The 27,669-nt window shown below is 34.3% G+C and overlaps 1 pseudogene; it reads left to right on the forward strand.

The window, feature by feature from the left end:
* Positions 1-3,316: 3,316 nt before the first annotated feature.
* LOC131054449 (ATPase family AAA domain-containing protein At1g05910-like) lies at positions 3,317-27,589 on the forward strand (annotated as a pseudogene).
* The last annotated feature ends 80 nt before the right edge of the window (positions 27,590-27,669 follow it).

Raw genomic sequence — 27,669 nt, forward strand, 5'->3', positions numbered from 1 at the left:
TCAATAATAAGAATGGGCATATTTTATTTAAAAAGTAAAAAGTAATAAGAAGTGAAGTGATGTAGACAAATTGTTAGGGAAAGTATTGATGAGTAAGAAAGCATGCGATCATAGCATCATCATATAACATAATTGAGCGGGGATTCAAGAACTTTTTGCTAGATATGTTGAAGGAAGTACTCCCTTGCCAACTCTTTAGCCTAAAGTCTTACAGTGATCACATGAGTGGAGTTGGATATAGATATTGCAATAGATTTATTTTGTGTGTCTCCAAGCATTCATTATGGGATGTAAATTTTGCGTGAGAAGCTTCATCGCCTCTATTAAACCAAGATTTTATAACCATTCTTCATTCATTTTCTCTTTGTGTTTAGCAAAGCTATGTGGATAATTTCAGTGGATTCTAATATCAGGCTGGTAGCGAAGAAGTGATAAATGGCACTCTTGGGTCTTATCACAAGTAAAATGCTTCAACAAGTGACAAATATTTCACATCCACTCTTGTTGGATGTAATCTACGACATACTCCAAGAGTCCAGTTTCTCATAGCCAACCATAGGTATAGAGTCAATACCGACATCCCGACTCATTTCTTGGCTACTATCTTGAAATTGGGGGAATCCAAAGTGGTAGCAGAATCTAATTATGTTTGAGCATTTTTAAGGCAGGCTTTTTGGGGGATATGGACAGAGCTCTCTATGAGAATTATCACAACCTTACTATCCCTCCATCTTCCTTTTACAGGTTAACATGTAGGAATGGAGTCCCAATGCCTAGGTTTCCAATACTTTTCATATGGGATCAAGAGAGTTGGGAAGTGAGTATTCATTTGAAGAGAAGATGCTTAGACTTTATCAAAAAAATTATGGGATTTGCAGATGATGGAGTTTTGGTTCCCCCTATAGGGGATGATATTGATGTCACTCTGTAGTGGGTTTGTGAGTTCAAATGTTTGACTGGAAGATGTGATAAAGATGATCGTTTCTCAGAGAGTGGGAGTAGCAACAATAGTGAAGACGAGGAAGGCCCAGTTCTAGGGAGGGAGTGAGCCCTATATTGACTTATAGCCCTATCATGGTGTTGATAATATATACAGGATAATATTTAGAAAGGTATGTATGGTCGAGATATGATAGTAAAATATCTCTGGCTTTATTAATTGTCAGAGATAGTAGATCTACTATGGTTTCCATCCCTATTTTTCTATTTAGGGATTGTTGTAGCTTAGAAGTGTCCTCTGAGATAAATTAGTAGTGATATGGCTCAATATATCATTTAAAGAGATTCGAGAAGGTTTATTTTTTAAGATGTAAGTTTCTACTTATATTAATACAAAAAAACTATATGCCGTTTACTGAGCAAAATAAATAAATCTGATTGTGTAATTAAACATAGCTATTATATCATTTAAATTCTCATCATAACCTGATTGTACAATTAAATCGTAGAGAAACTAACAAATTAGGTTTATGTCATAATTGACATCTTTTTAAGATAAATAATGTACTATTATGCTTATCCTAACCCTAACTTTGATGTAAACCCTAAACATAATTGTAACCCTGACACTAAATCCTAACCATAAATGTCCCTAATATTAAACCACATCCATAACCCTAGTCCTAAACACAATCCGAATTGTAATCCTAAACCCTAATGCTAATCATAATCCTCGACCAAAACCAAACCCTAATGTTGATGCTAACGTTAACCATGATAGAAATCCTAATCATTATCATAAGCCTAATGGTAAACTCTAACCCTAATCGTAGACCTAACCCAAACCATGATGTAAACGTTAACCCTGACAATAACACTAAACTTAAGCCTATCACCAACCATAACCATAATACTCATGATTAAATAAAGTTTAATATATCTTAGATTTTAGTATTTTCTTTGATCTTGCAACACATATATATTATAAAAAATAGTCTAAATAGATATATAAAATTTCATATATCTTTGTGTAATAATATAATAATATAATTTATTTTAATAGAAAGGTACTATATAACATTATATTTTGATTTATTTTATGTTTTCCATATCGTGTCGCACGACTCTGGCTAGCATATATACCTTAAATTTTAATTTAATCTATTTTATATAGATTAAATTACAACTTAAGGTATATATGCTAGATATTAAGCCTTCCTTACTTTCAATCATATAGAGCACTTTCTAAATTGAGGAGGAAAGGAATCATTGTACAATGGTAGCAAAGGTAGAGTGTAAAGGTGTGAATATGTTAACAAAGAACTTTATTTTGTATCTTCAATTTGACAACCATTTAGACATCAAAAAGTTGATTTATTTTCAATATTTCTTTTTATTATTTAGTTTAAACAATTGTATTTCTATATTTATCTAAAAATTATAGTTTAATTTTTAAAAAAATTCTATTTATTTTTTATTTATTTTGAAATTATTATGTTTATATTAAATTAAATAAAGAACAAATAGAAATAAAATTTTAAAATACAGCTATATTTTTAGATAATTGTATTTAAAATAAATAATTAATTAAAAATATTGAAAATAAATAAAAATAAAATTTTAAAAATGAATCTAAAAAAATATTAACAGATCTTAAGGAAAATTAATTTCTTTTAATAAAATATGTTTTTTGATATTTTGTAAAATAATAGTAAATATAATAGTTTGCAATAAAATAAAGTAAATTTTAATAAATGAAATAGCTTAAAAATTGATATCATTTTAGATTTTCTCAAGAGTGTTGAAAATATTTATACCAATTTATATAATATATACAATAATATTATAAAAAAAAATATAATCTTCTTAATGCAATAATTCTCAAGTGAATAAAATAATCTAAACTACTATATATATATAATCTTTAATAAAAACGTAATTCTCAAGTGAATAAAATTAATAATAAGAAGAAGCATCTACCTTTACCAATTTATACAATATATACAATAATATTATAAAAATTATATAATCTTCTAAATGTTATAATTCTCAAGTGAATAAAATAATCTAAACTACTATATATATAATCTTTAATAAAAACATAATTCTCAAGTGAATAAAATTAATAAGAAGAAGAAGCACCTACCTTTGTTGTAGATTTATAAAGAAAATTTTCTTCTTATGAATAAAATTAATAAGAAGAAAGAGTCGATGTCTGCAGCTGCTTTGTTTTGTATGAGCTATGGATGGAAAAGCGTCAACCTCCCCTTCACCTGCAAAACGCAGTGGAGTGTCAAAGAAATAGAAACAGAAGGAGAAGAAGAATTTGCAAAAGAGAGCCCTGCGCAGGAGGTAGAATCTCAACCATGACCTGTAGATGTATCATGACAAGCATAAGCACGAGCATAGTCCCAAGCTCAAGAAAAGGTGCCTTGTATTGGCATCCCGCCTCGCCAAAATGCTGCAGCCCACACCTAATCTACGCAATGCAACTTATTTAAGTGTAAGTCAATCTCTTACAATGCGTCTCTATTTTTATCATGGCTGGCAAATCCAACAAGTGATGTGCAGAGAAATAATTGGTTGTGCTCCTGAGATGGTGATTCACTCCTTGTGTGCAATGTTTTAGTTTGCCCCGATTTGCCACCATATTTCTCCTCATATTTTTATTGTATGGGAAAATGCCTGCTGTTTAGAATGAAAAAACTTTCTTTTGCCAGAGGATGTTTCCTTGTGTCATAAGATTTTTTCTATTTGTATGGGTTCATGATTTATCATTCTTATGTATTTGCAACTCAAATTTAGGTGATGTTTTAGTGTATGCGAAAACCCCTTCTATTTTTTTTTTCCCCTCTTTCAAGAGGATGTATAATTCTGGCTGTATCCAATCTTATGTATTTGCAACTCAAATTTAGATAATGTTTTAGTGTATGCGAAAACCCCTTCTATTTTTTTTTCCCCCTCTTTCAAGAGGATGTATAATTATGGCTGTATCCAATTTTCAATTCGCTTGGGTTTATCACCGGGGACCTAAACCCACAAGAATTGAACACTTTCCTTTTGGTGATTGCTCCAGCTTGTACACTGCAATTCCGTTGATGGTTTTAATTTTTGCAATGGCTTAGGTTTTGTTATGGAATATAACTGAGGTCTTATTTATAAATTTGGAGCGGGTAGGGTTGTATAGTTCAAAGCAACATAAGGTAAATGGAAAAAACAAATCATCTAGTGGAATGCTTGCATGAGTGTACTCTCATACATCAAAATGGTGTCTTGTTTGGTGGTGATCTAGTATAGGAGTTGTCCTCCTAATTTTCTTTTTAGATGTCTATGAAGTTATCTGATTGTCCATGAACTTGAAGTTTGGAAGATATATAACATTTTTTCAACTTTACATAGGGTAGAATAATCCATTGCTCCAGGGGCATTTGTTGTTATATTCTTAAGTCTTAATAGCTTCAGTTGATGTCATAGTTAATGAACACTTATCGTAAAGACATGTCAATAACAATGCAGTGTTTGTAGCCAAATGAAGAAATAAATCATATAAATGTAAACCAAATTCTTTGTTAATGGTGGACATTATTATAATTTCTTGGATTATATTTCATGCCTGTGTGCACTTCATGTCTTATGGTACTTATGTATACTTGTGTCATACCTTAAGTGAATTCATGTGTATACTTCATGCGTACACTTGATTCTTTACATGTATTTGTGCCTTATGTGTATATTCTATGTTTTGCATGGATGCTTCTTGCCTTATGTAATTTATTTGTATACTTTGTACTTTACACCTTACGTGTATTCATGTGTATGACTCATGCCTTATGTATTCATCTGTATGCTTCATACATGATGTATTGGATTGATTCATACTTGATGTATTGGATTCATTCATAAAGTGTTTTTGTATACCTTTCTCACGTATACTTCCGCCTCTATGTGTATTGCCTCCCATGTGTTCATCCATGGATGTGCTTTGTATCTTATGCAATTGTTTCATGTACTTTCAGCATGAATTCTTTTTGTTTGAACGAATGCCCCTTATCTTACATGTTTCAATGTGATTGAATATGCTTAGTTATTCCATGAGTATGCTTTATGAGTACTTATAAATGGGGTGATTGTTATAAATCACCTGAGCCCTTCTTTTTGCAAACATGGGTTTCATACTCCTAATAACATGGGAAGGACAACATAGGGATTACTAAAACATGATGATACTATGAAAATCTATAGGATAGAAGAATGTGTAAGAGTAATATAGGAAGGAAGAATGTGTAAGAGTACAATTGCTCAAACCATGAGGTGATAATATAAGAACTTGATGAGTATAGAGATTTTGCCCATAAATTGTCATAAGAGGAGAAAGAAAACATGTTGAGAATGCAGTCAGACAAAGATAATATTAGCCATGTTCAATTTATTCATGATATATTTAATACCAATCTACCACCTAAGTTTACCAATACGTCAATATCCAATCATAACAATCTATATGGTTACAGACTGTATGACATGAAGGAGTGATACCAAACTTAATTAATTGAGATCTTATTCATTACCCACCTCTATTTGGTAACTATGATGTCAGTGACATTCACGCTGCCCACTGAAATTTCTCATTGACTAAACATTTTCCAATATTAATACATACTCTTTATGGATGTTAACATTAAGCCAAGTTATTATTATTAACTTTTCATGTTGTCATTTAGATCAAACATCTTGCACATTCTCTAATTAATACAACCTCTACATTTTGGGAAATTTATCCCTCTAATTGGGGGTTCAGACATATTCATCCAACAAATTATAAATCAATAAATTTAGACATATCTCATATATGTATTCCTCTCATGCACAATATGTAATGATAGAGTAAAATCATCATTTGTGGTTTCCTTACAATAACTCCTAGAATCAAAAGTGATACTTAAAAATAGTATTTATCATTTCACAAACTGCTTATCACAAATTGTTATGTTCAAAATTTGTACCAAGCCTGACTGAACATAATCATCTTCCATGATATCAAACCCCTTTGCAAATGTTATAGCATTTTATCATCTCTCAAGCAATGGTGTTAGGCTACAACTACCATACAAAACAACAATATTCAGTGAACAAATTTCTAAGGGCCCCATTCTATAAGGCATAGGCAGCATGATAATCTCACAATTAAGGTCATTTTTCAAATCATCATATTACCAACCTAACCAGTTTTTGCAAACACAATTGGATGGCCCTTATCCTTTCCTCTAGAAGAGAGTGGGCTTGTCTTAAGTTAAATCATGCCGATTTCCCACTATTGGTTATAAATCACACTCAAATTAAAGGTAAAAGCATATATGCCTTAATTCAAACCTACAACGTGTAGTAATATCAGAGTAGAGTCATCTTGAGCACTACCATTATGATCACCCTAATTTGAAATTGCTTGAGGACAAGCAATCTGGGGAAGGGAAGACTGTCATGTGCCCACATTTATAGTAGAAATAATTAATATAGTTTTTTCCATATAAAATTATATGTTAAAAACATATCAAAATTATATTATATCGTATTAACATTAAAATAATATTATATATTATCAATTTACATTTTATATTAAATGATGTTATTATATTAACAATAAATAATATTATATTATCAATTTACATTTTTTATTGAATGATTTTATTATATTAAAAATACACATTATATTATAATGGTGCTTTGTATTAAAACTTATATTATTTATGTTAACCAATTAACCCCTATATTTACCAAGGCTCGATAACCATTCTTTAAAGGGAGGTTTGAATAGTTCCAAACTGGGTTTTATATGAAGTGATGCTCTTCTTGAAAAGAGCCGTCAGAAATAGAGGGACATCAACTCTTCAAAAAGGGGGGTGTTGCCTATTAGGAGACCATCGTGGCTCTTCACCACATGGGGAGGTAGGATAAATACCCCCCTATGCAAATGGGAATAGGGAGAATACAGGAGGGGAACAAGAAAGTCAAATCTGCCAGCAAGGATAGAGAAATGTACAGAAACTGCCAGCAAGGATAATAAAAGAGAAGAGGGCCTGTAATGGAATATAATAGCTGATATTATATATATTAAATTTTATATGGTCTTAACTAAATTAATGGAATTAATATGATATAAAGTTCAGAAGCAAATAATGTATAATTATTAAAATAGCATTAAAATGATTATACATGAGAACACTATTAGACATAAGACACACACACACACACACACACACACACACACACACACACACATATATATATATATGTTAATGAATTTAGAAGGAGTAAGGCAATCAAATTTAGTTTGTATAAGTTGCTATAATACTGTACCATGCTAATAACATAAAATACAACAATAACAATTAATGAATAATTTTGATTTAAAGTAATACTAAAAGAAATAACTGTTAACAATCCGAAATAAGACACTAAGGCAATATAATATGATGAAGTATAATAACTATGTCAAGTACAAATTGATTATCATAATTAGTTCAACTGAATGACAAATATGACTTCATTGGAATATCACAAAAGGTTCATTGTAAATGAGGGACTCTCTTAAGTATGCCACTCCATAGTGGATGCCTAACACCTACCACATGGAGCCAAGAGGGGTGAAGCATCTGCTCTTTGGCTTAAGAGAGAATGCGGTTGTGATGAGGGGGAATGGTGATAGAACACCTTGCTTGGTACACCACTCCATGATGGATGCCTAACACCTGCCATATGGAGCCAAGGGGGATATGGTATTCTACCCTTGGGCCTAGGAGGGATGGTTTCTAGGACACCCTATCCAACTAATGGACTAAAGGAATTGATTAGTAACTGACCTACAAACTAACTTTATATAATAATCTGATCTCATTTAAGAAATATAATAATATGATTATATCCTGAGTTATCGGGTTCGGCCCCCTAGACCCCTTGTACTAGTCCGGTACAATCCTGGTTCGGGGTTCGGGTCTGCTTCGCCTGTGGTTCAGATAGGATTTGTGGTTCACAGGCCTGGTTTGAACTAGGGTGAACCCAAGATGACCCAGGGTCGAACCCAAGAGGACCCAAGATGAACCCAAAGGTCTGACAGCCCAAAAATGGATTTTCTTTTTGCAAATATTTTTCTTTTTAATTCCACCACATAAAAAATTAAAATGACCCTATGTCTCAAGCCACACACCTATGCATCTTACAACCAAGAGAGAAGCACAAGTCTTTACGAAAGAACAAGTTAGAAATCACAATTCCCGTATGGGGGAATGCACCTTGATCAGAATTTTGACATCTTTGGCCTTATTCCTGACATCTTAAAAAAGCAAAAAATCAATCCATGCCATGGAGTTCCGTGTGGGTTTGAAGGTTGTAATTTGGTGTTGGCAGTGAGGGCACAACCCCTAGACCCCGCCCTCTACAGCAATAGTGAGCGCACCCTGGGCGTTGCCCCAGGACCCTGTGAGGGGCATTGCATATATATATATAATTTACATGTTTTTGTACTAATGAACCCAAACCCCTTTTCAAAATTTTTTTGTACCGGCGTACCAGGTTCTTGGAACCTGAACCGGTAACTTAGATTATATCCCACAATTATAATTCTAATAGCCATTAATATAGCAAATTTGATATCATTCAATATAGTTCATTTTTCAGTTTAAGTATTATTTCATATATGTTCTCTAATTTTGTTGCAGGAAAACAATATACAAAGGTACACCTATAAAACCCAATTACCTATTTATAGCTTTGGCCAACTTTAGGTTAACTTAAAGTGTAACTAAATAGGGGACATTATAGTGGTATCAGAGCATGATTCTGCCAGCCTGTTGGACAAAACAACTACTCAGTTAGGACTAATTCTTCTAGTCTCTTCTCAAATAAATAAAAAATTGAATTGGTTAGGCCAACATTGCATTCTTATGAGTGTGCCTTTAACTGCTTCATGTCTTACGTGTTTCTTATGTGCTTTGAGCATGCCTACTCCATGGGTGTTTTATATGTACACTTTCCTCATGTATACCTTATGCTTGCACCATGTCTATCATGTGTCTGGCATATCTGTTTTATATCTTATGTGTATTTGTGTTACTTCATGAATGAGATGTTTTCAGATGTCTATTCCATGAATACCTCTCTCTTGTATGCTTCATGATCGATGTGTCTTTAGCATGTCCACTCCATGAGTACCTTTCTCATATATGCTTGTATCTTTTGTTTATTTATGTATTACTTCATGGTTTACATTTATGATTCGTGTCTTGCATGTATTCATATGTACGGTTTGTGCTTTACATAGCTCCTTCATGCCTTGTGTGCATTACTTCATGCCTTGCATATAGTCATGTATGTTGCTTCTTGGCTTACATGTATCCATTATTTCATGCCTGTGTGCACTTCATGGCTTATGGTACTTATGTATACTTGCTTCATGCCTTAAGTGAATTCATGTGTATACTTCATGTGTACACTTCATGCTTTACATGTATTCATGCCTTATGTATATATTCTATGTTTTGCATGGATTCTTCTTGCCTTATGTAATTCATTTGTATACTTTGTACTTTACACCTTACATGCATTCGTGTGTATGACTCATGCCTTATGTATTCATCCGTATGCTTCATACTTGATGTATTGGATTCATTCATAAAGTGTTTCTGTATACCTTTCTCATGTATGCTTCTGCCTCTATGTGTATTGCATCCCATGTGTTCATCCATGGATGGGTTTTGTATCTTATGCAATTGTTTCATGTACTTTCAGCATGAATTCTTTTTGTTTTGAATGAATGTCCCTTATCTTACATGTTTCAACGTGATTGAATATTCTTAGTTATTCCATGAGTATGCTTTATGAGTACTTCTAAATGGGGTGATTGTTTTAAATCCCCTGGGCCCTTCTTTTTGCAAACATGGGTTTCATACTCCTAATAACATGGGAAGGACAACATAGGGATTACTGAAACATGATGATACTATAAAAATCTATAGGATGGAAGAATGTGTAAGAGTAATATAGGAAGGAAGAATGTGTAAGAGTACAATTGCTCAAACCATGAGGTGATAATATAAGAACTTGATGAGTATAGAGATTTTGCCCATAAATTGTCATAAGAGGAGAAAGAAAAAATGTTGAGAATGCAGTCAGACAAAGATAATATTAGCCATGTTCAATTTATTCATGATATATTTAATACCAATCTACCACCTAAGTTTACCAATACGTCAATATCCAATCATAACAATCTATATGGTTATAGACTGTATGACATGAAGGAGTGATACCAAACTTAATTAATTGAGATCTTATTCATTACCCACCTCTATTTGGTAACTATGATGTCAGTGACATTCACGCTGCCCACTGAAATTTCTCATTGACTAAACATTTTCCAATATTAATACATACTCTTTATGGATGTTAACATTAAGCCAAGTTATTATTATTAACTTTTCATGTTGTCATTTAGATCAAACATCTTGCACATTCTCTAATTAATACAACCTCTACATTTTGGGAAATTTATCCCTCTAATTGGGGGTTCAGACATATTCATCCAACAAATTATAAATCAATAAATTTAGACATATCTCATATACGTATTCCTCTCATGCACAATATGTAATGATAGAGTAAAATCATCATTTGTGGTTTCCTTACAATAACTCCTAGAATCAAAAGTGATACTTAAAAATAGTATTTATCATTTCACAAACTGCTTATCACAAATTGTTATGTTCAAAATTTGTACCAAGCCTGACTGAACATAATCATCTTCCATGATATCAAACCCCTTTGCAAATGTTATAGCATTTTATCATCTCTCAAGCAATGGTGTTAGGCTACAACTACCATACAAAACAACAATATTCAGTGAACAAATTTCTAAGGGCCCCATTCTATAAGGCATGGTTAGTATGATTATCTCACAATTAAGGTGTTAGGCTACAACTACCATACTAAAGCTCTATAATTTGTTTATGTAAGTTTTAAACTAAGTCTATTTTCTTCTTTGTTTTAGTATGCTAGTGTTCTTCAGCATTTTACTTGGCAGAGATGAATATTTATGCTGATTTAAATAATAAATCATTTTTACTTTGAAAATTTTCTTCGCTTCTCATTGATCTGTGCTTTTTGAGTCATGGATACTTGAGACTTTTGTTTATTACAATACATCCGTCAATCTATGCTTTTTTATGTTGATCATTTTGGATTTCTCATTTATCTTGTAAAAGCCTCTAAATTATTTTGATTTCTTTCCTCAGGTGCATAAAACTGCTGGTCCTTCGAATCTGACAGAGAGCATGAACGTGCAGGTAACCGATAGAGTTCTCAGCTGCTCTTTCCAAGAAATTTGTACTCGTTACATTGTCAAATATGTAGGCATCTTTCATGATTAAATTTGTATGTTGAAGTTGCTTATACTTGCAGTCACATACGTCCACTCCACCTCGTTCTACAAGAAACGGGATAAATTCTATCAATTTAGAGGATTATGAAACAGATAACATAGACACAGAGGATGCAGATCTGATGGTAGGATTTTCTCCAATCTCCATTGTTTCTGGTTTTTGTGAAGATATAACTTCTCTTGCCTAATAATTTGTTGCATAATATTATAAGTTTGGGTATCAATGGCTGCAGAGACAAACATATCGGCCAGCTACTATTAAAGTTGAGAATAACCCTAGCCAGGATGAGCAATCCAGTCCAATGCAAGAGAAGAGGATAAGAGATACTATATCTTTGCCATGGCGACAAGCACTTCGGCCTCGAAAGTCAACCATCCGACATTCTTCTCAAGATTCTGAAGACCAGGAATGCACAGAGGAGGAAGATGATAGAAATAAAGGGGAGGCTAGGGATGAAGGAGAGGAAGATGAAGTTGATGAAGTTGAGGAAGAGGGTGAGGAGGGTAAAGAACAAGAAGGAAGGAGACGGTATGCTCTTCGAAATTGCACTGAGGCGAGGAGGTTTTCTCTTGAAAAAGAAGAAAAGCAACGACTGCAGTCTCCACCACGTAAAGTACTACATAAAGGAATGGGAATAAAAAATGCACGTGATGCAAGACGAGGTGGCTCAAGGGCAGAAAAACATTGTTGTGCACAAAGAGTTGATGATTCAGATGATTCTCTTCTTGTGGATGAGATGGATCAGGGTCCTGTTGGTTCATCATTATGGATGCATGTGGGAAATACAAACTTTGGTTAGCAATGGGTTTGTGGCAGACTTAACATGCATAACACAACTACATGGGTTTGAAAGTTGCAGCATCTGGATGGGGACACCAAGCTGATACGTTTGGTTATGGAGGTGTAGGTGCACAACCTACTAAGCCTAGTTCAAAAGGTGGAGCTGACATTCAACCCTTGCAGGTTGATGAAACAGTGAGCTTTGATAATATTGGAGGGCTTTCTAACCACATTGATGCATTGAAAGAAATGGTTTTTTTCCCTCTTCTCTATCCTGATTTCTTTGCAAATTATCACATCTCTCCTCCAAGAGGAGTCTTATTGTGTGGTCCTCCAGGAACTAGAAAAATGTTGATTTCAAGGGCTTTAGCATGTGCAGCTTCCAAGGTAGGACAAAAAGTAAACTTTTACATGCAAAAGGGAGCTGATGTGCTCAGCAAGTGGGTTGGGGAAGCTGAGCAGCAGTTGAAATTACTTTTTGAAGAAGCACAAAGGAACCAACCATCCATAATATTTTTTGATGAAATAGATGGTCTTGCCCCAGTGAGGTCTAGTAAACAAGAACAAATTCACAATTCTATTGTATCTACACTTCTTGCTCTAATGGATGGTCTAGACTCTAGAGGTCAACTAGTGCTTATTGGAGTGACAAATAGGATTGATGCTATTGATGGAGCTCTTCGCAGGCCTGGTCGGTTTGATCGTGAATTTGTATTTTCCTTACCTGATTGTAAAGCACAAGATGAGATATTAAAGATCCACACAAGAAAGTGGAAGAATCCTTTATCAAAGGAATTAAGAATGGAATTAGCAATAGCTTGTATGGGGTATTGTGGTGCTGATTTAAAAGCTTTGTGCACAGAAGCTACAATTAATGCTTTCCATGAGAAATATCCTCAAATATACACTAGTGATGATAAGTTTGTCATAGATTTGGATTCTCTGAAAGTAGAGAAGCATGATTTCTTGGAAGCTATGTCTACTACTCCTGTTGCCCATAGATGTGCAACAGTATAGTCAAGGCCATTGTCCCCAGTAATAGCTCCATGCCTACAAGGATAGCTAAAAATAATCAGTGATTATATTTCTGACATCTTATACATAGTGGCCAAGGGTGATAAAAAAGATTCGCTGAATGATAGTTCTCACCATCTTGCCAAGTTACTTGGATTTCCCTATGGTTCTTCAATTCCATTTTTTTATAGACCAAGACTTCTACTTTGTGGGAAGGAGGGTGCTGGCTTGGTACGGTTAGAAATTGCTTTCATAGATGTTTACACATCTATAACATGAGTCTGTTTTTTAAAACTTTTGAATTGGCTGGCTTCTAATCTAGCTACAGTTCTGAGTGATGCTATATTTCTACTTTTCTTGCCAGGATCACATTGGCCCTGTAGTTTTACACAAATTAGAGAGGTTCCCTGTGCATTGTCTTGGGCTTCCATCACTTTTGTCTGACCCAAGTGCACGGACCCCTGAGGAAGTACTAGTACACATTGTGGGAGAAGCAAGGAGGACTACTCCTTCGATCTTGTATCTGCCTCAACTTCAACTTTGGTGGGAGATGCTGTGTATATCATTACATTAGTACACTTATACTTTTAATTCTCTACGCCTTTTGGATTTCGTGTGATATATTTCAAATCGCTTTGTTTTTATTGCTAGAGCTTCCTAAAATGACTATATATCTGATTTTGTTTGTTTCACTGAGCTTCATAGGCCCATGATCAGCTAAGAGTTGTTCTACTATCTATACTGGAAGAATTGCCATCAGACCTTCCTTTATTACTTCTTGCAACCTCCTCTATACCCTCTGATGAATTGGATGGAGAAGCTGCATCCTTGTTTGGTCGTCGCTATATGTATGTATCAAGGACATCATTGTCTTAGTTTTTGTATTTTTTCTGCTTAGTTTGTTCAAGATTATGCTAAGGCATGTGAATCCATTCTGTATAGCATTGAGTATGTAGTACCCCTGCCCTAATCAATTTCAAATCTTAGTTAATCTTGGTTAGTTTATCTTAATATAATGTTATAGTCAGATGTTTGATTTAATGCATACCTGTTGATGTGGTTTTCACACTAGTTGTATGCAAGTTGTTCAGTGTTCCTTTTTTGTGGTATTAATATTAGGCTAACACTTTCATTAAGTTTATATATGTATGCATGTATGACTCTTGGTTGCAGGAGATTTCAGGTACAACGCCGCATGAGTGCGAGGTTCGTCTTCACCTAGATTTACAGGTTTGAGTGTACCTCTTTAATCCTTAGAGTTGGATTAGGTGGTCGTAGGACCCTAGTTGACCATAGTCGTGCTCAAGTGAGCATCGTCAGTCATCATCGGTTTTCCCTTTTTGGTTGGGTTTGCGAGTCGTCTGTCTGATCGACTTTCTTGGTTTGCGTGCTTGGTGTGTATGGTTAAATTGATTATTAGTCCTTAGTGTTTAATTTGATTAAATATCTATTTGTGCATTAAATATTAATGGACTAAATTAATCGGGATTTCGTTATGCGATTATCGTTGATATTGGTTTTCTCATTTTAAATTGGGAGTAAGTTCAGTTAAATGGTTGATTTTGAATATTAAATGCAATTTGTATATGCTGTTGAAAAAGAAAGATTTAAATTTAATTGCAATAGAATTAATTTAATCTTTTGGCATTTTTGAAATAGAAAGGTTAAATTTCAGTTGAGTGAGAAAATCAATTTTGAATTGAAAAACAATTTAATTTGTTGATATAGTTGGAAAATAATCATTTTGTGAATTATTTTAAATAAAAATTTTAATTCCAAAAAAATAAAATTTTTGGTCAACACTTCCTTATAACCTAAATTTTTGAAAATTTTTGGAGGATGGATATTGTTGTTGGAAAAAAAAATATATTTGGGGATGAAAATTTGGGGGTTTTGGAAGGAGGAGGAATTCTTGAGCTTGCAGGTTGGGCTCTTCAGTAAATCTCTTCCAGGATTGCGTATGAAGGTAGGATTCTAAATTGTTTTCTTGTTGCCAAAAGAATTTACTGTTCTGGTTGAAAGAAATGAATTTGTTATTGAAAAATCGGTTTGATTGAGTAATAGAGTAGAATGGAAACAAGATCTTGAATTATCCCTCCTTGATTTCATTCTTTGTTTTCAAATCAATTTCTGGTTTGCTAAGAATGATTTAAAATAAATAAAATTGAGATTTAGTTGGGGGTTTATCAGATTAGATGTTAAATTTGTGAAGATCAATCTTGCTTGACCAATATTCTGTTGGTTTTGGAGAAATTTTTCCCCTTTCCTGATCTGGGTATTTTTTTAAAAAGATTGCGAATAGGTGATTAAAAATAAAAAAATTTATAATTTTTGTTAGTCTCTGGGAGACTGTTTTTTTTCCAGACTGTGTTTTACACAGTAAAAAATTTTTAAAAATAAAAAATAAAAAATAAATAAAATGAAAATAAATTTGTTTAAACCCCATCCACGTGGAGAGTTTTCCCCACCACGTGGAGGGGTGCTGCTTTCCCTTTGGGCAGCAGCGCTCCCATGGGGGCTGCGTGCTCCCTTTGGGAACAGCAGCGCTCCCATGGGGGCTGCGTGCTCCCATTGGGAAGCACTCCCAAGGGGGGGGCCCACATGGAGTTCCATGTGGGTACCCTCCCCCATAATTATGTTTTGTTTTTGTATAAAAAAAAAAGAAAGAAAAGTTTTTTTTTAATCTTTTTTTTTTTAAAAGAAAAATATTATAGTTTAATATTATTAAATTTAATTTTAAATTAAGTTTTTAATTATGTTTGATATTTTAATTAAGTTTTTTTTTATTATGATTAAATATTGGCATTAATTAATAATTCAAGTGTAATTTGTTATTAATTAATTGTATAAGGTTAAATATACAATAATTAATATTCAAATCTTATCTTATTATTAATGCATATTTTTTTTGTAATAAAATACTTAATTTGTTAATTCCGTTATTAATTATTAATTTGTTATATTTAATTAATCGTGGATTATTAAATATATTCATTAATTAATAGTTAATTTTAGTAATTTTCTTTATATGTTCAAGGAAACAATTTGTTAATATGGGAATGGATTTTCTTTATTTGTCTTCCCTAAATATGTATATTTCCTTGATCTGTATAATGTAAATTGGTTCTGAAAAAGACAAATGTGTAGGATTTATTTTGAACCAGTACGTCAATGATGTTTTTATTGAAGATTAAATATCTTAATTAATTGGTTAATGGTTGTCTAAATTATATTCTTGTGAAATTGGTTAAAGAACTCATTATGGCGTATTTTTGTATGTTCGATGCAATGAACCTTAGAGAGTTAGAAAACCAAGAACAACCTATACCTAGATGAGGTAGATAACTGCAATATAATATAGACCTTGTGGAAAACTTGATCGACGTTTAATGTCTAGATTAGTTTGGAGAAAGATTGTATCTGCTGAATATTACCTATGTGAGTTTAATTTATGTATTCGCTTTTGCTTATGTAATGGCAAGTCATGCTTTGTTTGATAGGACCCTATTGTATGGCTTGATTTGGGGTACCTGTATCAGTCCTCGGTTCCGAGTTGACTGTTGTTTTGTGGTAGTGTCGTATTTGGTCATATCCTCTATGTGGGAGTCGAATGATGATTCGTGGTTGACCTTAGTTTGTCAGGTCTCTAGTTAGAGTACCGTCAGTAAGTGTACCACTTTTGAGTCGTGTTTGACCAGATGGTTGTCCTCTCCTTCTTGAACTCCGTTCATCTGACAATGTGTATTCCCTGGTTTTGAGTTCGTCTGAGTATAGTCTAGTGTCGTATGGGAAAGTGGCTTTTGATTGGGGGCCACGCCCAAAGTGGCTGCTGGGTAACCCATCGAAAGTGAGTCTAATAAGTGATAACCTATCAGTAGATTAGAATGTAATCTCTAAGTAAGATAAATGTGCCTCACACATAGGACGAGTGCTAACATAGACCCGACATGCTGTGAGAAGGCCTGAAATGGCAAACTATCATCCTTGTCTTCACGAGAGGATGTGTGGGTCCACATGAGGCTTGGATGGGCCGGAGGCTCGGATTAGGTTGCCAGGGTAACCCAATGTATGGGGCCGGGACCTATGAAGACCTGCCATGGTAACCATACCAGGTTGTGTGATGACACTTGTCCCTACGTTCGCTAGTGTGTTGTCGATTTGTCCTGTTAGGAGTACCTTTGTGGGTCATCCTATTGTCTTTGCCCTTGTGAGTACCTTGGTTTCATGTTAGACCTTGGGTGGTGATGACTCAGTTTTGTGGATGCTCTCATGGACCTTTGTTTTAGCTTTGACTTTGCTCAGCTGGATCCTTTCCTTTTCAGGGATCGTTTATGTATTAATTGATCGATGTGGTCGTTTGCATATTGTTTATGTTTTGCCTTGATGGCAGGATTGTAATGGTGTAACCTCTTGTATTCTTAACTTTATTAATTATCAGAGGGGTCTTGCAGTTGAGCAGACTCGGAGATGTAGCCTTTAGGGGTGAACTCTGAGATCATTATGGTGTTATGTGATGTTATTCTCTTATGTTTTCCCTTATTCATCTTTATCATGTATGAATAGCTTACGTTAGAATGTATAAGTGGATAAGATGGAATTAACTTTAAATGTTTTTATGCAATTCTTTCTTGCATGCCTTTTTGATCGAATGCATAAGTGGTTTAGATGAGATGTATCGTAGATGTATGTATGTATGTAATCGTCTTTTAAAATGCAATAAATTGGAATATGAAAGAATGTAACTTAGAGTAATGGAATATATTCAGTTGTTGTTAAGGAAATTAAGTATGCTTGGAAAGATCTCATATGTTTATGATGAAATTCTAGTGTGTTGGAATATTAGATGTATGGCTTGTATTTTTATGAAAAGCTTGAATGAAGATTATGAATAGATCTTAATGGATGAACCTTTGCTTGGGATTTATATTTCCATCTTCTGAAAGAAATTATCTTGATGAAGAATTATCTCGTTATTTCGATAATCAGCTTATTGGATTAATTGTGCGAGTTAAGTGAATTGTGAAATTTAAGTAATCTTGTTGGGAAACTCTTTAGGTGTTAGTTGATGTCTTCCACTATGTAATCTGAATCTTTGATATCTTGTTGTATCTTAATGTGGTGTAACTTTTTAAAAAAAAAATTTGCACTCTATTCTTGTGTTTTGGCTTATCCCTTCGGGGTTTCCTGGTGGGGCATTACATTTGGTATCAGAGCCAAGTTGCAAACACTGGGATCTCTGGTGTCGTGTGTGCCCTCTATTGGTGTGAGGTGTAGCGACCTTATGTGTATGCTTGTCCTCCTTTTGCATGTGAGTGATTGAGCAGACCTTAACTTGTGTGTAACGTGTGTGTTCACACCTTGTTCTCACCTTCTTGATGTTGGTGTTTGAGTGTTTTTATGTGCATTGTTTGCTTATTGATGTCTGGGTCTACGATTACTCTTATTCTGAAAGAGAGTCGTATGTATCTTCCTTTTTGAGTGTTGTACTCTATAGACTAATCCATTTGGGTTGGTCAGTGCTTGTCTTTAATCTGAAAGTGCGAATTGTGTTTGTTTAAGATTATGATCTAGCTTAGTGTTGTCCACTTGAAGGACTAGTATGGCAAATATTGAACGCTTATTTTGTAGAAAATTAAATGATTATCACCATTCCTCTCTCTCTTTCTAGAAATTAAAATGATTAGGATATGTGTAATTATCTCTGATTTGGGTTTTCTTGTTTGTGAGAAAAAGGCTGTGACTTCTTGAACCCTTGTGTGAACCCTATGATGCTTATGTGTTTAGATAATAAAAGGGCTTTGGGTTTAAAAATTTATTTTGGTTGTTGGGAGAAAACTGTATGTGTACATTTAAAGAATTCTCCATGTGTATTTTGTAGGAGTAACATAATTAAATTTTATTTTAAGTGAGGTGTACTAATATGCGAATAGTTGAATTATGTGAAACTGCTTGGTTTGTAGAAGAAGTATTAAAAGGAGCATGTTATTGTAGCTTTGAGAGAGTATTAATGTGTTCCCCGAAAGATTGTTTTATGTGTTTCATTAAACCAGTTTGATTGAAGATTTATTTTAGCAAATGCTCCATTGAACTCGCTTTTGGGTATATGTAATTACCTTAATGTGTTTAGAAAGTGCGAATGAAAAGCTTGTTTGATGTGTATGCATTAATATGTTTTATTTGGGTGATAGCTCCTTGCTTACCTTTGATCACAATGTGATTTCTATAATAGGTTGCAAATTATGGCATGTGTCTGTATTGTATTATTACAAGTGAGTGTTTTCAAGAGGTCTGGTATTATCGAAAGGATTGCTTGTTTTGATCTCTGTTGGTTGGAAAACTAGAACCTCCTGTTGCAACCATAATTATTGGAAATGTTTTGTTAGGCTGATTGTCATCCTTTTGAATGGTAGCGAAATGAAAACCATGCAATTGAAATGATAGGCTTATAGTGAGAAATTTGATATCATAGTGTGATTTTGTTGATCTAGTGTCTTTGTAGGAAATAGTTTGGTTATCAAACTTTCTTTCCCTTCTCTTTCCCTAATCATAAGATTTTTAGAAATGGTATTAAGGAACGCATTGATTTAAATAGAATGTTTATAAAACATGTGAAATTGTACTATTGCATTTTGGCTTCATAGTGATAGATGAAAGTCCTCTTTGAGAAAAGAGTTTGCATAGCTAAGTAATTTAGTTGCGAATGCTTAGTGAAATTTGATAAAGATATAGGAATGATGTTATTTCCTTATGTAACTGTGAATTGTTAATAATTTCAGTACTTGTATCTAGAGTAAACTTGATTCAGTTATTCATATAGAAAGCATAACTAAAATCTTCCTTGAATAGATGTTAGCATACTGAAAAGTACTCCCCGTAAATGTGCCTAAACCAGTACTGGTGTTTTTGTGTGTATTGTAAGAAATTAGTGCTTATTATATGTGCCCATGGATTGGTGAAGTAATCAACCATGGAGGATATGTTGCTTATGAGTATGGGAAACCATACTATTTATGTGATGTTGCTTATTTGTTTCCCTACTGAGTACCAAACCTCGGGTTGTGGGTAACTCAGTATGTTAAGGGGTAGTATTCGAAGTAACCGTTCCTTGAATAGTATGGATTGGCGTATGAGTAATGTCAGCACGAAGCGACTTTAGCTTCTCTACTTCGAGGAATGATATAGTTGTACTATTAAACTGTATCAAAGGTGTACTCAATACTTTCCCTTTTGATGAATCTATTTATAGGTTTATATGTGACAGCCTATTCCTCTCCTTTATTTGAACTTATGGATGGTGATTCTTGTGTATAGTGATGGTGTGATTTGGAGGATCCTTTACCTTGTCTTCATGAAAGGTAGGTTTATTCACATGTGCTGCCACTTAGTATGTGTTGGTGGGCATGTGGGTGGACCCTAGTCATGTATACCTCTGACTTATGGTGAGTATCCTTCTAGATACGTCGCTATGCGGGATGTGACCTGCGCGTGCATTTTCCGTGAGGTACATTACCATGCGGGATACGCCCATTGCGTGTTTTCTCCACTTGGAGTATTGCCATGCCGCGTGATGACGTGATGCGGGGTGATGTCGAGGTGCACACCGCCATGCCATGTGGGTAGTGTGACTATGTCGCACCACATGATGAGCTACTGCAATAGCTAGTCAATTGTTCCTTCCTTCCTCGTTGGTGGCTAGATGTTAGTCACATAGTGATGTTATGTGCAGTTGTGATATTCTTATTATTTCTTTGGGGGTCAGCAATTTATTTTACTTTGACTTTGAAGGTTTAGCCACGATCTTGTGATCTTTTGCACTTTTGAATTGGTGTTGCAATTCCGAATTATTTTCTTACCTTACTGTTGGAATTGATGATTTATTATCTTTATTCATCTGTACTTTTGGTGGCTAAACTGGTTTATCCTTATTGTTTTCGTATGCTGGTCTTGTGTTGAAATGTGAAATTCCTCTCCAAAGACGTATGACACGAATTTGGTAGAGTGTGTGCGAGGAAGTAGATGTAGGGAACCTTGAGGATGGGGGTATGTGAGGCTGGGTTGCAGCTAGTATCCACTACCTACCTATGTGTGGTGACTATCTCTTGGAGGCTAACCACCTTGCTCAACAAGAGATGTTCACGAAGGTCTTGTATGGAAGGTAGCACCGCTATGGTGTGCCTAGCACCATCGAGCCTTTGAGTGAGATATTGGATATTTATAATCATATTGTTGTTCTGAGATCAGGCATAGAGATGCTGATCGTGCATGTTATCTTTGACCGAGCGTTAGACACGCTCACATGTGGCCTTTTGTGTTATGCATTCCAGTTATGTGGATGGTTATTATGTGTATCATGGAGTAAATTGTGTTAACTTGTCACTATGTTATGGGACATAGTCATTGGAAAGGTTTTCTTATGCCTGGCAAGTGTAAACAATTGAGTTATTTTGTTGCTCTTATTTATTGAAAGTTAATTTGGCTATAGAAATTGATATTTTAAGCTAGTTCTATGTTATAAAATTTTATGATAAAGATGTATTGGTAAAAGAATTGATCATGATGGCATGTTTTCTTGTCATGTTTGATAGATGATTATGGTAAGTGTTGTTTACCTCTTTGTAATGCTTTAATTTGGTGTAATGAAAGGGAGAAAATTCTTGTTTCTTTGCTATGATTGTGGACAATTTCTAGAATGTTATAAGAAATGTATGGATTTAGATGTATCTTGCCAATGGATAATGGCGTTTGTAAAGGATTTTGCAATAATATTTTATTTATTTATGGAAAGATTTCTATGTGCAATTTGATCTTTGTTGAATGAGTTTCAGGGCTGATGCGTACGACATGTTCTCCATCTAGCCTTACGACTTCCAGGAGTAAGTCGGAACCTAGGGGGGAAGAATGTAGTACCCCTGCCCTAATCAATTTCAAATCTTAGTTAATCTTGGTTAGTTTATCTTAATATAATGTTATAGTCAGATGTTTGATTTAATGCGTAGCTATTGATGTGGTTTTCACACTAGTTGTATGCAAGTTGTTCAGTGTTCCTTTTTCGTGGTATTAATATCAGGCTAACGCTTTCATTAAGTTTATATATGTATGCATGTATGACTCTTGGTTGCAGGTGATTTCAGGTACAACACCGCATGAGTGCGAGGTTCGTCTTCACCTGGATTTACAGGTTTGAGTGTACCTCTTTAATCCTTAGAGTTGGATTAGGTGGTCGTAGGACCCTAGTTGACCATAGTCGTGCTCAAGTGAGCATAGTCAGTTGTCGTCGGTTTTCCCTTTTTGGTTGGGTTTGCGAGTCGTCTGTCTGATCGACTTTCTTCTTTTCCGTGCTTGGTGTGTATGGTTAAATTAATTATTAGTCCTTAGTGTTTAATTTGATTAAATATCTGTTTGTGCATTAAAGATTAATGGACTAAATTAATCGGGATTTCGTTATGCGATTATCGTTGATATTGGTTTGCTCGTTTTAAATTGGGACTAAGTTCAGTTAAATGGTTGATTTTGAATATTAAATGCAATTTGTATATGCTGTTGGAAAAGAAAGATTTAAATTTAATTGCAATAGAATTAATTTAATCTTTTGGCATTTTTGAAATAGAAAGGTTAAATTTCAGTTGAGTGAGAAAATCAATTTTGAATTGAAAAACAATTTAATTTGTTGATATAGTTGGAAAAAATCAATTTTGAATTGAAAATTTTTGGAGGATGGATATTGTTGTTGGAAAAAAAAAAATATTTGGGGATGAAAATTTGGGGGTTTTGGAAGGAGGAGGAATTCTTGAGCTTGCAGGTTGGGCTCTTGAGTAAATCTCTTCTAGGATTGCGTATGAAGGTAGGATTCTAAATTGTTTTCTTGTTGCCAAAAGAATTTACTGTTCTGGTTGAAAGAAATGAATTTGTTATTGAAAAATCGGTTTGATTGAGCAATAGAGTAGAATGGAAACAAGATCTTGAATTATCCCTCCTTGATTTCATTCTTTGTTTTCAAATCAATTTCTGGTTTGCTAAGAATGATTTAAAATAAATAAAATTGAGATTTAGTTGGGGGTTTGTCAAATTAGATTTTAAATTTGTGAAGATCAATCTTGCTTGACCAATATGCTGTTGGTTTTGGAGAAATTTTTCCCCTTTCCTGATCTAGGTATTTTTTAAAAAAGATTGCAAATGGGTGATTAAAAATAAAAAAATTTATAATTTTTGTTAGTGTCTGGGAGACTGTTTTTTTTCCAGACCGTGTTTTACACAGTAAACAATTTTAAAACATTAAAAAAAAAAAAAAAAAAAAATGAAAATAAATTTGTTTAAACCCCATCCACGTGGAGAGTTTTCCCCACCACGTGGAGGGGTGCTGCTTTCCCTTTGGGCAGCAGCGCTCCCATGGGGGCTGCATGCTCCCTTTGGGAACAACAGCGCTCTCATGGGGGCTGTGTGCTCCCATTGGGAAGCACTTCCAAGGGGGGGGCCCACATGGAGTTCCACGTGGGTACCCTCCCCCATAATTATGTATTGTTTTTGTATAAAAAAAAGAAAGAAAAGTTTTTTTTTAATGTTTTTTTTTTTTTTTTTAAAATATTATAGTTTAATATTATTAAATTTAATTTTAAATTAAGTTTTTCATTATGTTTGATATTTTAATTAAGTTTTTTTTTATTATGATTAAATATTGGCATTAATTAATAATTCAAGTGTAATTTGTTATTAATTAATTGTATAAGGTTAAATATACAATAATTAATATTCAAATCTTATCTTATTATTAATGCATATTATTTTTGTAATAAAATACTTAATTAGTTAATTCCGTTATTAATTATTAATTTGTTATATTTAATTAATCGTGGATTATTAAATATATTCATTAATTAATAGTTAATTTTAGTAATTTTCTTTATATGCTCAAGGACACAATTTGTTAATCTGGGAATGGATTTTCTTTATTTGTCTTCCCTAAATATGTATATTTCCTTGATCTGTATAGTATAAATTGGTTCTGGAAAAGACAAATGTGTAGGATTTATTTTGAACCAGTACGTCAATGATGTTTTTATTGAAGATTAAATATCTTAATTAATTGGTTAATGGTTGCTTAAATTATATTCTTGTGAAATTGGTTAAAGAACTCATTATGGCGTATTTTTCTATGTCCGATGCAATGAACCTTAGAGAGTTAGAAAACCAAGAACAACCTATACCTAGATGAGGTAGATAACTGCAATATAATATAGACCTTGTGGAAAACTTGATCGACATTTAATGTCTAGATTAGTTTGGAGACAGATTGTATCTACTGAATATTACCTATGCGAGTTTAATTTATGTATTCGCTTTTGCTTATGTAATGGCAAGTCATGCTTTGTTTGATAGGACCCTATTGTATGGATTGATTTGGGGTACCTGTATCAGTCCTCGGTTCTGAGTTGACTGGTGTTTTGTGGTAGTGTCGTATTTGGTCATATCCTCTATGTGAGAGTCGAATGATGATTCGTGGTTGACCTTAGTTTGTCAGGTCTCTAGTCAGAGTACCATTAGTAAGTGTACCACTTTTGAGTCGTGTTTCACCAGATGGTTGTCCTCTCCTTCTTGAACTTCGTTCGTCTGACCATGTGTATTCCCTGGTTTTGAGTTCGTTTGAGTATAGTCTAGTGTCATATGGGAAAGTGGCTTTCAATTGGGGGCCGCACCCAAAGTGGCTACTGGGTAACCCATCAAAAGTGAGTCTAATAAGTGATAACCTATCAGTAGATTAGAATGTAATCTCTAAGTAAGATAAATGTGCCTCACACATGGGACGAGTGCTAACATAGACCCGACATGCTGTGAGAAGGCCTGAAATGGCAAACCATCATCCTTGTCTTCATGAGAGGATGTGTGGGTCCACATGAGGCTTGGATGGGCCGGAGGCTCGGATTAGGTTGCCAGGGTAACCCAATGTATGAGGCCGGGACCTATGAAGACCTGCCATGGTAACCATACTAGGTTGTGTGATGACAATTGTCCCTACGTTCGCTAGTGTGTTGTCATTTTGTCTTGTTAGGAGTACCTTTGTGGGTCGTCCTATTGTCTTTGCCCTTGTGAGTACCTTGGTTTCATGTTAGACCTTGGGTGGTGATGACTCAGTTTTGTGGATGCTCTCATGGACCTTTGTTTTAGCTTTGATTTTGTTCAGCTGGATCCTTTCCTTTTTAGGGATCGTCTATGTATTAATTGACCGATGTGGTCGTTTGTATATTGTTTATGTTTCGCCTTGATGGCAGGATTGTAATGGTGTAGCCTCTTGTATTCTTAACTTTATTAATTATCAGAGGGGTCTTGCACTTGAGCAGACCTAGAGATGTAGCCTTTAGGGGTGAACTCCGAGATCATTATGGTGTTATGTGATGTTATTCTCTTATGTTTTCCCTTATTTAGCTTGATCATGTATGAATAGCTTATGTTAGAATGTATAAGTGGATAAGATGGAATTAACTTTAAATGTTTTTATGCAGTTCTTTCTTGCATGCCTTTTTGATCGAATGCGTAAGTGGTTTAGATGAGATGTATCGTAGATGTATGTATGTAATCGTCTTTTAAAATGCAATAAATTGGAATATAAAAGAATGTAACTTAGAGTAATGGAATATATTCAGTTGTTGTTAAGGAAATTAAGTATGCTTGGAAAGATCTCATATGTTTATGATGAAATTCTAGTGTGTTGGAATATTAGATGTATGGCTTGTATTTTTATGAAAAGCTTGAATGAAGATTATGAATAGATCTTAATGGATGAACCTTTGCTTGGGATTTATATTTCCATCTTCTGAAAGAAATTATCTTGATTAAGAATTATCTCCTTATTTCGATAATTAGCTTATTGGATTAATTGTGCGAGTTAAGTGAATTGTGAAATTTAAGTAATCTCGTTGGGAAACTCTTTAGGTGTTAGTTGATGTCTTCCGCTATGTAATCTGAATCTTTGATATCTTGTTGTATCTTAATGTGGTGTAAGTTTAAAAAACAAATATTTGCACTCTATTCTTGTGTTTTGGCTTATCCCTTCGGGGTTTCCTTGCGGCGCATTACAAAGTACCAGGTACCTCGTTAGCTTCTGACTCTATATAAATTGAATTTGTCATTGAACTGAGTGTACATGAATTCGATGGTATCTGGTACACCTTGAATGCATTGCAAATTTTATTTTGGTTTAGTATAATAGAATGTAAAATCCTAAATGGATTACATTCTTTTGCTTTATGTGCAGTTACCAAGTAGAAAAACCAAGTTTAGATGATAGGTGTAGATTCATCTCGCAACTGGTTGATGTTGTTCTTACTATCCCTGATCAACAAGTAGTAATTACTCCTAAAAAGAATGTTTCTAATCCTGAACTTCCAAAGGTACCAAAAGCAGCAAGAGGACCAAGTGAAACTGAGCTACATGCCAAGGTAGAAGCAGAGGAGCATGCTATTCGACAACTCCGAATGTGTCTTCGGCATGTCTGCAGCAGGTTTTGTAGTGATGCATCAATCATTATTTGATTCATTTGTTGAGGGATGTCTGCAGCAGGTTTTGTAGTGATGCATCAATCATTATTTGATTCATTTGTTGAGGATGTGTTTACCAAGTGAAAATTAATTTTGAGTGCTTATATGTATCAATCCTTGTCTTACGCATAATCAGATTCTTGGCATGCTTTCCCAAATGGATCCTGTACTAGTTGCCTTTTGTGATAAAATTGCTGCTCAGGGTGGGCCAACTCGTTTGTCAGAGGATTCAACTACAAATTTTCCTTCAAATCCTGTTGCTCAACCAGTTCATATTACAAGAACAAGTGAATGCTTACGCAACGTTCAGCCTGATATGAATGTATCTCAAAGTCACGAGGGCTTGAAGCGCTCAAAGCAGAATAGTGATCCTGATCAAGGTGGAATTATGCTTTGCACCATGCCACTTGTAATCCTTTTTTATTTTTGATATTTAGAATTAGAAGCACAATTGTATTGAAATTCTCAGAATGTTTTTTTTCTACAGGTAAAGTTGTGGCTGGGGACTCGGATCCATTTGCTGAGGACAGATCACAACCCATGGAGATTGATACTCCTGGGCAGAATACTCTATAAACAAAATGCCTTCATGGTAGTGTGACAAATGAGGCATTTAAAGGTGTGCAGCAATGTGACGCAAATAATCAAGAAGAAATAATGAATCAACAGGAACGCAAATCCTCTTCCAAAGTGCCAATAAGCAATCACCTGGCAGAACAGATTGAATCAATAGAAGATAATTTTGTGAAATGTACCGAAGGTTATGGAATCTCAGAACTTGAAAGACTTTATGCTCTAATTTGTCGAAGGGTGATATCCTTAGCAGATGCGAACAAACCTACAATTATTAAATTCTTGAAGGACTTCTCATCTGATGAAAGCAATTTTCATAGATAGTTTTGTAACCGAATGTCCTATGAAGTGTTTTTGGGGCTCTAATTTGTCGAGGGGTGATACCATTGAAAGATGTGGACAAA

Source organism: Cryptomeria japonica, chromosome 2 (assembly GCF_030272615.1).
Source record: "Cryptomeria japonica chromosome 2, Sugi_1.0, whole genome shotgun sequence".
NCBI classification, from domain to species: Eukaryota; Viridiplantae; Streptophyta; class Pinopsida; order Cupressales; family Cupressaceae; genus Cryptomeria; species Cryptomeria japonica.